The sequence below is a fragment of the Rhinopithecus bieti genome, unplaced genomic scaffold (assembly GCF_001698545.2).
Source record: "Rhinopithecus bieti isolate Rb0 unplaced genomic scaffold, ASM169854v2 scaffold_12077, whole genome shotgun sequence".
NCBI classification, from domain to species: domain Eukaryota; kingdom Metazoa; phylum Chordata; class Mammalia; order Primates; family Cercopithecidae; genus Rhinopithecus; species Rhinopithecus bieti.
In genome coordinates this window covers 202,010-211,581 of record NW_016807340.1, presented here as the reverse complement: position 1 = coordinate 211,581, position 9,572 = coordinate 202,010, and positions in this window count along the sequence as shown.

Below are 9,572 nucleotides of genomic sequence, written 5' to 3'. Positions count from 1 at the left end.
CCTGGCTTGAAGGTTACTTTGGAGGTGGCAGGCTGAAGTGCTACTGTAAGTTCTGGAATGGTGCTAATTCTGTCCTCCAGAAAATCAGTTCTGGATCAAGGGGCAGATTCTGGGTTAGGTTGGGAATGCTGGATGGGGGGATAAGGGCCAAGGGCTTATATACCCAGAGGGTCCATAATGTAGCCCCTGGGGTGTCCAAAGAGGAAAAATATAGCTGACAGCTAATACCATTAGGATTCATTTAGGGAGGGAAAAATGCAAAGATAAAACAATAAGAGTTAACACATATACAATGTCTTATATGCCTAGGTGCTGTGCAAAGCACTTTACATAAATTAATTAATCCTAATAATAATCCTATGAGGTGGGTCTAGTACTATCATCCTCATTTTACAGATAAGGAAACAGAAGTTAAGTAATTTTCTCAAAGTCACACAGCATAAGCCAGGATTCCAACCCAGGGAGTGTGATGCAGAAGGTGAGCTCATTCAGCTGCTTCTTAGAAGCATCATCATTTAAAATGCAGACAGTATAGTGGGGGTTTAAACTCACACCTTTCCTACTGTTATACTTGAGTATCCATATGTTTCAGCTTTTCACCAAAATAATACTCTCCCTTCCCCATAGGCTACACAAGGAACACTTCTGAAAGTCCTGAAAACTGCCCTCTTAGATGCCTTCAGGACTGGTTTCTTCTGTTTTAGAGAAGAAATTACACCCTTCCTTTTGCTGTTACCTTGTAATCTAGATGCATATGAAAAGCCCCTTTATAGCAGATCTGGTCCTTCAGTGCCTGAAGTGAAGACTGGATGCACTATTTTTAGAGACAAAGCCACAAGATCTTAGTCTTTAAACAAGTGTGGATACAAGAAAACTCACAGTGCATATTTAGAAGGCTGAACAACTTTTCAGTTTCTTTTTTAAAATTTTAATTGCAGATTGGGTGTCTGAAGACTTTCATGTTGTATGTTCAGTAAATATGGGTCATTAATAAAAAGTTGAAAAAATGCTAACAAGGGAAAATACATTTGAGGCGAATCTGAGCTTCCAACAAGGAGAGTTATTTGACTTGAGTTCTTTTTCAGGAGCTATGTAACATTATTACATATTGAGCTGATGATAGACATCTGGCATGCAAACAGATCTGAAGGTGTATTGAATTAGAAGGAAACCTGTGGACTGTGAGATGGTTCTCTCTTATTTTGCAGAATGAAGAGTGAGAGGCTGCCATTTCTTGGAAATTATGCCCAAATGGCCTGACAAGTTGGGCTTTATCCTGGCTTTCTTGTTTGGAGAATTAAACCCACAAGACATTATCTTACTGACCGAATCATTCTTAGGTATAGGTTTGCTTCATAAACTCTTATTCTTTTTTTTCTTTTTGAGATAGAGTCTCGCTCTGTCGTCCAGGTTGGAGTGCAGTGGCACGATCTTGGCTCACTGCAAGCTCCGCTTCCCAGGTTCACACCATTGTCCTGCCTCAGCCCTCCCGAGTACCTGGGACTACAGGTGCCTGCCACCACTCCCGGCTAAATATTTTGTATTTTTTTTTTAGTAGAGATGGGGTTTCACCGTGTTAGCCAGGATGGTCTCTATCTCATGACCTCGTGATCTGCCCGTCTCGGCCTCCCAAAGTGCTGTGATTACAGGCGTGAGCTACTGCACCCAGCCCAAATTATTTTCGATGTTGACAAATATCTGGTGCTTCTCTTAAAATAACATTCCCACTGAAGAAAGCAATAGTTCAAACCTCTGAAAAATAGAGTAATGATTCGTAAGAGTTATTCCTTTAACTTAATCCAGTGATCTCCAACCTTTTGGCACGAGGGACGGGTTTCATGAAAACAATTTTCTATGGACTGGGGGGCGAAGAATGGCTTCGGGATGAAATTGTTCCGCTTCAGATCATCAGGCATTAGTTAGAGATTTTTCCTAAGAAGCCCGCAACTTAGATCCTTTGCATGTGCAGTTCACAATAGGGTTCGTGCTCCTATGAGAATCTAATGCCACCACTTATCTGACAGGAGGTGGAGCTCAGGCCTAAAGCTTGCTGGACCACTGGCCGCTCACCTCCTGCTGTGCGACCCGGTTCCTATTGGGCCATGGACTGGGGATTGGGGACCCCGCCTTAATCTATTAAGCAATTATATTAGTTTCTTGTTGCTGCTGTAACAAAGCTCTATTTAAGACAACACACATTTATTATCTTACAATCTAGAGATCAGAAATCCCAAATGAGTTTCACTAGGCTGAACGCGAGGTGCCAGCAGGGCTGTGGGCTCTCTGAAAGCTCTAGGGAGAATCTGTTTTCTTGCCTTTTCCTCTAGTTGCCTGGGGACAACCATCTTCAAAGCACACCACTCCAATCTCTGGTTCTGTTGTCACATCACCTTCTCCCTCTTTGACTCTCTTGCCTTTCTCATATAAGGAGCCTTGTATTACATTGGGTCCACCTGGATAATCCAGGATAACCTCCCCTTCTCAAGATCCTTAATTTAATCACACATGCAAAGTCCTGTTTGCCATATAAAATGACATTTAAGGGTTCCAGGGATTAGGAGATGGACATGTTTGAGGAGTTGGTGTTATTTTGCCTTCACGGAGATGTACAACTCAGATTTGCTAAAAGATTTTGTGTACTAGAAATTTATATTAAATTAGCACTTCTCCCTCACCTCTCTTTCTGTTTTCATCCCAATTACCCAGAGCTCCATTAAGATCTCACATTTGATTTATCTGAGAACTCCCAACATCAGTATGAGGAGGCTGCGAGAACAACATTTTCCAGACTGAAACTCCAGTGGCCCAGCAATGTTAGGAGGAGTTCTATGTTAAAAAGTGTTCTGATGTAGATAAGATTAAAAAACATTGTATGTGCCATTCCACCCATCTTCATCTTTAATACACATTAGCATATGGAAAAGGTACTGAGAATTCTTTTATTGTCTGTGATTCCCAAGTGTGTTTTAAAATGATTTCTTTTCTTTTCTCTCTTTTTTAGAATGCTTATGGATTACCTCAAGGAATACCAATGTATTATGTTTGAGAAATGTTACCCTTAATGTGTTGTAGTTTTTCATTCTAAAACTTAACTAGGTTACCCTGAAAAAATAAATACAAAAAGCATATTGGAGCTGATTCTAAATATCTTCTAAATGACAGCTCTTCTATTTAATCTTCCTTCTACCTATGCAGAACTTAGGTTTTATTGGACTTTAAAACAATTGACTTTCAAAACCTAATTCTATGAAAACCTTGGTTCTATAAACAAATATTTAGAATAATGTTATATGCATACAACAATTTTGTGCTACACAACACAAAATTGTTCTGAAAAAGTAAGATAATCTTTTGAATGTTTTCAAGATATGTGGAAAATTTACTATTATGAATAGTATGTCAGAATCACAGGACTGGAATATATCTTAAAAAGTTGTATTCACCATTTTGCTATTTTGAGAAGGTAAAGCGGTCTAGAATGGTACTTAATAACTTATATGATTCACCTGACAGCCCCTGACAATGGTGTGAAGAGGGCCTTAGCCTTCTCCCCTGGGTTCATGATTGGACAACCCTTAGCATAGGTTGGCAATGCAATCTTTGCCAGATAAAACTTTCTTTGCACCTTCCTTGTCCCTTTCTATGACAACAATTATATTTTATCATACATTGTTACTTACATGTTATGGCTTATCTGCCCAAAGTAAAGCTCTTGAAGGCAAGGGCCATAACTGTACCCCTCATGAGGCCTGGCTTTTCCCTTAGCATGAACTGTGCCAATGTTTGCAAATGAGTGACTTAGGATGGAAATTTTAGCAATATCAGGTGTGTTCTTCAGTCATCCATCATTTGATCCATCCATGTACACTTTTTTCTACTTAAAATTTAAGAAACTCACAAAAATATATTTAGAACAAGGAGAAAGCTAAATCAAAATAGGTAAAATACCTAAGGCAAAGGAAAGACAAGGTTTGGAAAGTAAAATGGATTTAGGAGTGAGCCTAGTTCTTAAAAATATCTGTTATACAATTTTGTGCATCTTTAGGGGGAGGACATTGTTTGGTGTTAAGCTTACTAGGAGCCAGTGAAGAAAGCAATTGGTTATTTGATTTTTAGTATCCATAAAATTATGATGTCAGTTGCTCACATGAATCATAGCTATTCCTGGAACCAGGATCAATGAGAAATTCCTCTCATGGGATATCAGAAGGAGTTTGCTGTCTAATATAAGGAATAACGTAATAACGTATTCAAGTCATCTTTACACCAAGCACAGCAATACATTTCAGAGAGAAATTTCTTATATCAGCCTTGGTTTATATGATAGTATCCCCACTGTGATAACGTAACTTAAATAAGAAGTACAGCTGTAGAAATGAGTAGATGTTGGTTCATAAAATCCTTCTATGCTAACAAAATTGCAAAACACTTATCAAACATTTTATTTTGGTAAAATCTGTACTTAAAATATAAGTATAAAATTTCACTAGCAAGTAAAAGAATGTGGAGTAACGCAACATATATTGCCTAATTATTAGAATAAATAAATTGTAATCAACTAGTATAATCCATTTTCTGAGGTTGGGGCTCAACTATTGATGAACATTATCTACTTCGGTGTTTTTTTGCCTTTTCCCTGCATATATAACTTCAGGATGCAGCAAATAGAACTAGTTTTTAAACAACAGGGACAAAGCTAGTTAAATATAGAATAGATTTCTTCCTTAGGTTGCAATTTAAGCTTCTTAGTAGAAGGAAACTGACTCTAGTGAGATTTCATAGACACCAATTATCCCAGAAAATGATGACCTAAGAGGAAGGTGTGAGAATAGTAACCAATTAATGAAGGGCAGGTACCTGGAGCCCTCTCCTGGGGATGGGAAAGTTGAATGGAAGTGTTCTAACTGCAGGGATGTGATAGATGGAAACCGTGTGTCTTCTGGGAAATTAACTGCCATTCACTTCCCTTCCTTTGTGTCTGTGTGGGTTTAATATTGCCATCATGTAATAGAGGCACCACCAATGTTAGTTTGAAAATGCCTGTCAATGTACGAATATTTACTAAAAAAGAGTTTACAGAAATATAGATTCTCAAGTTATTTTTAAATGTTGGTGATTTTCTTGGGATGTTGTCTTCACGTTGGTGGTTCTGGGGTAGGATCAAAACTTACCTTGACTTCCTTCCTTATTTCTGGTGTTATGACTGATGGGCATGCCCAACCAGATCCAGGACAGTAAATACGTCCTCTTATTTGGTTTCTAATTCCTTTGAGTTACCATGGCTTTACTTTGCCTCACACTTAGGAATTTGGGCAAACCTGTATATGTTTTTCTCCATTTCTTCTTACTTCTTGAAGCAGTGGTCTTTCCTAACTGAATCTGCTTCTTTCCTTCCTATTAAATTTTTTTCTTTCTTTCTTTTTTTTTTTTGTGTGAGATAGGGTCTCACTTTATCTCCCAAGCTGGAGTGCAGTGGCACAATTATGGCTCACTGTAGCCTCTCTGGCTCAAGGTATCCTCCCACCTCAGCCTCGTAAGTAGCTGGGACTACAAGCGTCCCACCATACCTAGTTAAGTACTTTCGATATTTTTTGTAGAGACAGGGTTTTGCCACATTGCCCAGGCTGGCCTCCAACTCTGGGCTCAATCGGTCTCCCCTCCTTAGCCTCCCAAAGTGCTAGGATTACAGGCATGAGCCACTGCACCCAATCCTATTAACTTTTAATAGGCCATTCATCCACCCTACTACTTCACTGACATTGTTCTGGCAAAGTCACGAAATTCATTAGCTTCTTTTTAATCTACATCTTAGTTTTCTTCTGCCCCATTTTATATTTCCAAATGGATCTTCCCTTTTGAAGCACTCCTCTCCTCTCTCTTGATCTCTTCCTGTCTCTGTGGTTCTCCTTTCTTTTCAGTCTCATCAAAGGGCCTCTGCTCACCTTTTAGACATTGGTTGTTTATTATTGTGCTCCTTTAAGTTTCCTTTCTTCTTTTCCTGAATAATCTCATTCATCCTCATGTTTCAATATATGTTGATGATCACTGCATCAGTCAGAGTGAGGCTAAGCTGCTGTAACAAAGACGTAGGTAGGTCGTTTTGCCCATGAGGTCATCAGAGAACTCAGTTTTCATCTCTCTTGTTGCTCCACCATCCCCTAATGTGTTATCCTTATCTACAAAATCCAGAGTAGTTCAACAGCACCATGTCTGTGTTCCAATATCCAGGAAACGAAGGTCAAGACTTCCCTCCTGAGGAAGTGGTAAAGAACTTGTATACAACAGTTGTGCTGAAATTACATCAATGAGGATATAGTTGCATGGCCATATGTAGCTTCAAGAGAGGCTGGGCAATCAGTAGTCACATACTCTGTAAAAACTGTGAGTATAATAACTTCAAGGAAGAAGAGGAGAAGGGATACAGGGACAAAATTATGGTCTCTGCTCAAATACCTTCAGCCTACACTCTCTGATATTCCAGGTCCACAGATCTGGCTGCTTTGTGATGTCTTCTGTGTGTCCTGCAGACACTGCAAACTCAGCATGTCAAAACAAAACAAAAGCTCAACTAGTCGTTTTCTTCTAAGTTTGCTGCTCCTACCACTTTTCTCTCTCTCAATGGTACCATTACTCGGTTGTTCAAACTAGAAATCTCAATCATTCTTGATTCTTCTTTATATCTTACTCCCCACAGCAAATTTGTCACCGAGTTCTCTTTAATGCTTGAATCCATCCTGCTACCACAGTCTATGTCTATCGAGACCCTAAAAAACTCTATGTTGTATTATTTCAGAAGCCTCCTAACTGGTCTTCAGCCCAAAAATTGTTTCCTTAGGTGACCTGTCCTCTGCACAACTACCATGTTTGTCTTTCTAAAGTCATATGGGATGACCTCATTTTAAAATATCTGTAATGACCTTCCATTTACCACTGTGTATCTTCTTTAAGTATCATTTTAGAAATTGATCCCCTTTTCCCCTTAAAATAAAGCCTATCCAAACCCCTTCAATATATACAAAAATAAATAAATGCAGAACTTCTTGTATGGCATTGTCCTTAGAGGGTGGTTTGAAAATTGCTGGCCTACAGAATTTTAATTTAGGTTACTTCCTAGTAACTGGAAGGCCCTTCACAGTCTAGTTCTAGCTGACTTTCCCAAACTTACCTGTAGCCAGAATTCTCATCATCTTCCCTGCTGTAGTCACATTGCATTGCTTGCTTCTCTCACACATGGCTGGCACTTGTGGGTCTATGTTTGTTCCTGTTTCTTCAGTCATGAGTGGTGTCTGCCTGTCATTCATTGAGCACACAACCCGCCTCCTGGGTTCAAGCGATTCTCCTGCCTCAGTCTCCCGAGTAGGTGGGATTACAGGTGCACACCACCATGCCTGGCTAATTTTTTTGTATTTTTAGTAGAGATGGGGTTTCACCATGTTGGCCAGGCTGGTCTCAAACTCCTGATCTCAGGTGATCCACCTGCCTTGACCTCCTAAAGTGCTGGGATTCTAGGCTTGAGCCACCACACCTGGCCAGAAAATGCATTTAAAAGAGAATTACATAAAGTAGTGAGGCCATAGTAGAGCTTCAAAGTGTCAGTTCCTTCCTTCTCCTTCTCAAACATCACTTCTACTTTGTAATTTTTTGTGTGAGTACAAGAAAAAATAGTTTTCTCCAATCTGCTTTTATAGCATTTTATAATGCTTCTATTATATGTTTTATTATTATATTTACTTATGTTTTTGGTTGTCTCACCTGCTGGACTTTGAGCTCCTTGAAGGTAGGAGTCTTGACTTACTCACCTTTGATCCTTAGTGCCTAGCAAAAATAGACATGGAATAAATGCCTATTAAATTGAATTGCATTGAATTGAATTGAAATAAATTAAAGTAGAAAAATAAAGGTCAACCCATTTCCTTGACTTTGACTCACCTTCCCCAAAAGAATGGAGTTAGAGTTTGATGAATGTGCGAATGCTGTGTTGTAATAGAAAGGAGCAGTCTTCTGATTCTGAACATAAATAGCAACTGCTGGGCTGTGAAACAATCTGCAAAATTGCATTTATCCTGGAGTGTTTTGTTTTGGCATCAGTGGGATAGAATGTAGTTTCATAGTCCATGTTTATTGAACCATGTAAGGGATTTACAGGAGCATCTGTATGGAAGCCAAAGTTAAAGTGGGGCACTGTCCCAAAAAAGTGACATGTAAGACAAATTGATGTATTCAAGCATTCAGAGTTGACAACATAATCTGCTATTTTTATAGAGGACATTTTGGCAGTAGGTGTAGGGTGTTTATATATGTGACAAAACCAAGCTTAATATCCACTCCCCTCAATCCTCTTACAAATACCTCTTTGTTACATCTCTATTTCTTTTAATGATATTAAAATGTCTTTCAATAATGATATTAAAAGAAATACCAGTCTTTGTGTTATTCAAGTTTCCAAGTTTGAAATCTTCAAATTCTCTTTTTCTTTTCTTGTCTCCACTTCAATTAATACTTGCCTAAGCCCAATCAATTCTATAGTAGTTCTCACATTCTCTCTCTCCCCCAGCTGTCTTCACTGCACATACATGGTTTATTACTCCTTTCTGGATTTCTATTTTCTCCTTCTTCTTTGATATCTCTTACCTGTCGAGGCTAGTTAATATGCTGCCTCTAGTTTATGGTTCTTAAAGAAAAGTAGCATATGTCTAGTCATAGATCTGTTCAGAATACTTAGTTTCCTCATTGCTGTCCAGAAATGTCTAAATGTCTCAAAGATCTATCTTTAACTTACCTTCCAGCTTCATCTTTTGTTCCCTTCTTCTAATTCTTATTCAGATTTGATGGTTTAATCAAGCAGGGTTGTGATGGTTAACTTTACATGTCAACTTGAGTGGTCTAAGGGATGCCCAGATAGCTGGTGAACGTTATTTCTGGGTGTGCCTGTAAGGGTGTTTCCAAAAGAGGTTAGCACTTGAATCAGTAGACTGAGTAAAGAAGATCTGCCCTCAGCAATATGGGCGGGCATCTTCCAATCTGGTGAGGACCTGAATAGAACAAAAAGGTGGAGGAAGGGTGAATTCTCTTCTTGAGCTGGGATATCTATCTTCTCTTATCCTTGGACATCAGAGCTCCTGGTTCTTGGGCCTTTGGATTTCAAGATTTATACCAGTGGATCCCTCACCCCCACTTTCATTCTCAGGTCTTCAGCCTTAAACTGAGAGTTACACTATCAACTCCCCCGTTTCTCAGGCCTTTGAACTTGGACTGAAGGGTATCAATTTGCAGATGGCATAATGGTGGGACTTCTCAAACACTATAATCATGTGAACCAGTTTCAGTAAGAAATTTCATCTATATCTATCTATCTATCTATCTATCTATCTATCTATCTATCTATCTGTCTATCTACCTAATTTGTCCATCCACCCATCCATGCATCCACCCACCCACCCACGCATTCATCTATCCATCCATTGTATTAGTTCTGTTTCTCTGGAGAACCTTGACTAGTACAGGGATTAAGAGATTTTCGGGTTTTTTTTTCCATAGTTCCTCCAATTTTTTTTTTTTTTTTTTTTTTTTTT